The sequence below is a fragment of the Oryx dammah genome, unplaced genomic scaffold (genome assembly GCF_014754425.2).
Source record: "Oryx dammah isolate SB20612 unplaced genomic scaffold, SCBI_Odam_1.1 HiC_scaffold_14, whole genome shotgun sequence".
In the NCBI taxonomy this organism is placed as follows: domain Eukaryota; kingdom Metazoa; phylum Chordata; class Mammalia; order Artiodactyla; family Bovidae; genus Oryx; species Oryx dammah.
Window position 1 is genome coordinate 23,044,392 of NW_024070198.1, and position 6,577 is coordinate 23,050,968.

Here is a 6,577-nt window from a genome sequence, read left to right on the forward strand (position 1 = left end):
ACTTCATGGGAAATAGATGGGGAAACAGTGGAAACAGTGTCAGACTTTATTTTTTTGGGCTCCAAAATCACTGCAGATGGTGAATCACTGCAGCCATGAAATTAAAAGACGCTTACTCCTTGGAAGAAAAGTTATGACCAACCTAGATAGCATATTCAAAAGCAGAGACATTACTTTGCCAACAAAGGTCTGTCTAGTCAAGGCTATGGTTTTTCCTGTGGTCATGTATGGATGTGAGAGTGGGACTGTGAAGAAGGCTGAGCGCCGAAGAATTGATGCTTTTGAACTGTGGTGTTGGAGAAGACTCTTGAGAGTCCCTTGGACTGCAAGGAGATCCAACCAGTCCATTCTGAAGGAGATCAACCCTGGGATTTCTTTGGAAGGAATGATGTTAAAGCTGAAACTCCCAGTACTTTGGCCACCTCATGCGAAGAGCTGACTCATTGGAAAAGACTCTGATGCTGGGAGGGATTGGGGACAGGAGGAGAAAGAGACGACCGAGGATGAGATGGCTGGATGGCATCACGGACTCGATGGACATGAGTCTGAGTGATGAACAGGGAGGCCTGGCGTGCTGCGATTCATGGGGTCGCAAAGAGTCGGACACGACTGAGCGACTGAACTGATACAAGGTATATCACTATCCAGGAATTTCCTTAATTTGATTAAGGGCAATTACAATAACCCTCGGAGAAGGCGATGGCACCCCACTCCAGTACTCTTGCCTGGAAAATCCCATGGACAGAGGAGCCTGGTAGGCTGCAGTCCATGGGGTCGCTAAGAGTCGGACACGACTGAGCGACTTCACTTTCACTTTGCACTTTCATGCATTGGAGAAGGAAATGGCAACCCACTCCAGTGTTCTTGCCTGGAGAATCCCAGGGACGGGGGAGTCTGGTGGGCTGCCATCTACGGGGTCACACAGAGTCAGACACGACTGAAGTGACTTAGCAGACAATAACCCTACAGTAAACATCATATTTAATAGTAAAAACTAAGCATGTCCCGTTACAGTCACCACTCATATTCAACACAATATTGTAAATTCAACCAGTGCAATAAAACAAGAAAAATAATAAGAGGCAAACAGATTGGAAAGGATATAATAAAAACGGTGACATAATAGGAAGTGTATATTTGGTTTCTACTTACCCCTCCTCATTTGCTGGCATGTAACTCCTAAACACTTTGGAATCCCTGAAGTAATAAGTGTCCTTTTGTATGCCAATAAGGTGACTAAGGTCTGAGGACTCCTGGATAGCTTCAGAAAGAGGTCTAGTTGCCAAAAATGCCAACCATGTGATTAGAAGGTTGGAAATTTCAGCCCCACCCTCCTGATTTCTGGGAAGGGAAGACGGGCTGGAAGCTGAGTCATCACTAACAGCCAATGTTTTCAAAAATCATGTCTACATAATTCAGGATTACAGGCAGATTCTTTATCATCTGAACCACCAGAGAAGCCCCCTACATAATGAAACCTCTACTAAAAATGCTAAATGAAAGGGTTCAGAGAGCTTCTGTGTTGCTGAACACATGGAGGTGCTGGGATGGTGTTGCACCTGGTTAGGGCACAGAAGCTCAATTCTCCTTTACCCAAACCTTGCCCTGTGTACCTTTTCCATCTGAATGGTCCTGAGTTGAATTCTTTAATAATAAACTAGCAATCTAGTAAATAAACTATTTGAGTTCTGTGAACTGTTCCAGCAAATTATCAAACAGGAGGAGCGGGTTATGAGGACCCCAATTTATAGCAGGTTGGTTAGAAATATGGAAGGGCCATACTTATGATTGGCATTTGATGGGAGGGTGGGGGCATATACTAACTACAGATTGATAGTATCAGAACTGAAATGTAGAACACCTAAGCTAGTATCAGATAATTGGGAAGTATGGGGCACAACCCACACACCTGGTGCCACAAGTGTTGAGAATAGAGAATAATGAAACAGGTGAATGAAAGTATGTTTTCCCTTTTATTGTCTCTATTCACAGAGGACACTATTGTCACTACTGAATACACACAAAACTTCTACAATTAAATGATTTAAGTAAGGTCACAGGATACAAGGTCAACATGTCAAAATCACTATTATTCTTATACACTAGCAATGAATATACTGCTACATCCATGGTATCCATAAGAAAATATAAGAAAAACTCTTAACTGAAAATCACTCTACAAATTAACTGGCCCATAGTCTTCAAAAATGTCAAAGTTATGAAATATAACCAAAGATTCAAATTAAATGAGGCTATAGAGATATGATAACTGCATGCAATAAATAATCGTGGATTTTCTTTTGCTCAAAAGGATGTTATTTGGACAATGGGAAAAACTGAAATAAGATGTGCAGACAATTATTGAGTAGTATTGTAGGAATGTTAATTTATTAATTTTGGTAATTGTCCTGTGGTTATGTAAGAGAATGCCTCGTTTTGAGGAAACATATGTTGAAATATTTAAAGGGAAAAAGGACATGTCTACAGCTTTTTGTGTGTATATATTATATATATATATAAAATCATAAAGAGTAAATTGAACTGAACCACTCTATATTTGTATATAGAGAGACCTATCTATCTACCTACCTACCCACCTATTGAAGGACAAAGTATTTGTAGGAAATGTTAATTTGGGGGAATGTGGGTGGAGGATAATTGGGAATTCTTTGTACCACTTTTGAAGTTTTCTATAAATCTGAAATAACTTGTCTTAAAAGTTTAAAAAAAATCTGGAAAGAAAAAGTAAAGTGAAGTAGAAGAGGAGGCAGTGAATGACAAGGAAAAAGTCAAGGAGTGGTCAGAAGAAGGAGGAAAATATAGAAAGCCTTGGGTTTCTAAATAGAAAACAATTTCAAGAACATGTGAGTTGGGGGTGGGTAGGAGGGAGGTTCAAGGAGGGGATATATGTATACTTATATATCTGATTTACACTGTTATACAGCAGAAACCAACAAACATTTTAAAGCAACTATCGTCCAATTAAAAATTAAAAAGAACACATGACTGAATGGTCCCAGGATTTGTCTTTAAGTATGAGTGTTCCTCTCTCATCCTCCTGTCAGGAGTTAGATGTTGAAAAGGAAATGGAGTGCAATTCCTGAAAATTAGGTTCCCCTCCCTCTTCTTCCCTTGGGGCTTCCCTGGTAGCTCAGCTGGTAAATCCGCCTGCAATGCAGGAGACCCCCATTTGATTCCTGGCTCGGGAAGATCCCCTGGAGAATGGATAGGCGACCCGCTCCAGTGTTCTTGGGCTTCCCTGGTGACTCAGACCGCAAAGATTCTGCCTGAAGTGTGGGAGACCTGGGTTCGATCCCTGGGTTGGGAAGATCCCCTGTAGGAGGGCATGGCAGCCCACTCCAGTATTCTTGCCTGGAGAATCCCATGGACAGAGGAGTCTGGCGGACTACAGTCCATGGGGTCACAATCAGACACAAGTGAGTGACTAGGCACACATGGGTGTTACTCAGAATTCCTTTTGGATCTTCTTTATTTCGTGCTCTATACACTATTTGGGGTAATCTTATTTACTCATATGACTTCAAGTACCACCTATTTGCTGATTTCTAAATCTGTATCTGTTGTCCAGGATGTTTTTCTTCCTTACCTCTAAACCATATGTGCTTCTATCTACTGGCTAGTCTCCATGTAAACCTCCAGTGATCTCAAATTCAGCAAGTTAAATATTGAGTTCATAATTTTCCTCCCCAATCAGGTCAGTTCTCAGGGAATTATATCTCCATCCTTTCAGACACCCAAGCCAAATGCCAGGATGTCTGTCATGGATTTCTTTGTCCTCATCTCCCAAATTCAACTATGAAGTCCTGTGTCTAAAAAATCGATATATTTATGAATTTATTCACATCTCCTCCAATATTTTTACTTTTAATAATAACTAGTCTGTCTGGAAGAGGGTGTTTGCTATAACCAGTGCATTCTCTTGGCAAACTCTGTTAGCCTTTGCCCTGCTTCATTTTGTTCTCCAAGGCCAAATTTGCCTGTTACTTCAGGTATCTCTTGACTTCCTACTTTGCATTCCAGTCTCCTATAATGAAAAAGGCATCTCTTTTGGGTGTTAGTTCTAGAAGGTCTTGTAGGTCTTCACAGAACCCTTTAAGTTCAGCTTCTTCAGCATTACTGATTGGGGCATAGACTTGGATTACTGTGATATTGAATGGTTTGCCTTGGAAATGAACAGAGATCATGCTGTTATTTTTGGATTGCACCCAAGAACTGCATTTTGGACTCTTTTGTTGACTATGAGGGCTACTCCACTTCTTCTAAGGGATTATTGCCCACAATAGTAGATATGGTAGTAGTAGTAGATATAATGGTCATCTGAATTAAATTCACCTATTTCAGTCCATCTGAATGGAATTCACACATTTCAGTCCACAGAAGAACTCTACAAAAAAGATGACCCAGATAACCACTATGATGTGATCACTCACCACAAAGCTAGTGGAGGTGATGGAATTCCAGCTGAACTATTTCAAATCCTAAAAGATGATGCTGTGAAAGTGCTGCACTCAATATGCCAGCAAATTTGGAAAACTCAGCAGTGGCCACAGGACTGGACAATGTCAGTTTTCATTCCAATCCGAAAGAAGGGCAATGCCAAATAATGTTCAAACTACTGCACAATTGCATTCATCTCACACACTGGCAAAGTAATGCTCAACATTCTCCAAGCTGGCCTTCAACAGTATGTGAACCATGAACTTCCAGATGTTCAAGCTGGATTTAGAAAAGGCAGAGGAACCAGAGATCAAATTGCCAACATCCACTGGATCATGCAAAAAGCAAGAGAATTCCAGAAAAAAATCTACTTCAGCTTTATTGATTATGCCAAAGCCTTTGACTGTGTAGATCACAACAAAATGTGGAAAACTCTTAGAGATGGGAATACAAGACCACTTTACCTGCCTCCTGAGAAATCTGTATGCAGGTCAAGAAGCCACAGTTAGAACTGGACAGGGAACAACAGACTGGTTCCAAACTGGGAAAGGAGTATGTCAAGGCTGCATATTGTCATCCTGTTTCTTTAACTTACATGCAGAGTATGCCATGTAAAATGCCAGGCTAGATGAAGCACAAGCTGGAATCAAGATTGCTGGGAGAAATATCAATAACCTCAGATATGCAGATGATACCACCCTTAAGGCAGAAAGGAAGATGGAACTAAAAAGCCTCTGATGACAGTGAAAGAGGAGAGTGAAAAAGCTGGCTTCATACTCACATTCAAAAAACTAAGATCATGGCATCCAGTCCCATCACTCCATAGAAAATAGATGGAAAAACAATGGAAACAGTGATAGACTTAATTTTCTTGGGCTCCCAAATCACTGCAGATGGTGACTGCAACCATGAAATTAAAAGACACTTGCTCCTTGGAAGAAAAGCTATGACCAACCTGGAAAGCATATTAAAAAGGAGAGACATTACTTTGCCAACAAAGGTCCGTCTCGTCAAAACTATGGTTTCTCCAATAGTCATGTATGGATGTGAGAGTTGGACTATAAAGAAAGCTGAGCACTGAAGAATTGATGCCTTTGAACTCTGATGTTGGAGAAGATTCTTGAGAGTCCCTTGGACTGCAAGGAGATCAAACCAGTCCATCCTAAAGGAAATCAATGCTAAATAGTCATTGGAAGGACTGATGCTGAAGCTGAAACTCCAATACTTTGGCCATCTGATGAGAACTGACTCACTGGAAAAGATCCTGATGCTGGGAAAGATTGAAGGCAGAAGGAGAAGGGGATGACAGAGGATGAGATGGTATCCTCTGGGTGGCATCATTGGATGCCATCATTGACTCTGTGGACATGAGTTTGAGTAAGCTCCGGGAGTTGCTGATGGACAGGGAAGCCTGGAGTGCTGCAGTCCATGGGGCCGCAGAGTCGCATACAACTGAGTGAATGAACTGAACTGAACTATCTGGTGTTTTCAAACTGCAGATCATTTAAAAATTAAATCAAAATAAATTTAATCAGTCATACTGAGCATTTTATTTAAAGAAAGACTATCAAATATTAGAGTATATATTTCATGTGATAATTATACATATTATTGTTAAAACTTGTCTCACTTATAAATATCCACATACCTATGTGGGTTATGGGTTCTGGTGTTAAACATATTTTATTGTGAATCATGGCCAAAAAATTGAAAGCTCCTGGTCTAGATCAGTTTGTCCAACAGAAATATAAGGTGAGCCACATATGTAAATAAAAATTTCCAGAAGCCACAAAAAAGTAAAAAATAGGAAATTAATTTGAATATTTAACTCATATAAAAATACCTTTCAACGTTACCAATAAAAATATTATTGAGCCATTTTATTCTTTTTGTCTTTAAAATCCAGCGCATATCTCACACTTAGAGAACACCTTAGCTCAGACTAGGTACATTCAGTGGCAGTAGTCAATAACCACACTACAAGTTGCTCCTGGAGTAGTGCAGGTCAGTTTTGCAATTACCTACCTTAGGAGGCAAACTCTAAATTCACTCTTAGCTTTGTGAATTTAAATTTAGGAACTGAACAAGATTGTAAACTCACACCAGTGGCTACCTCTCC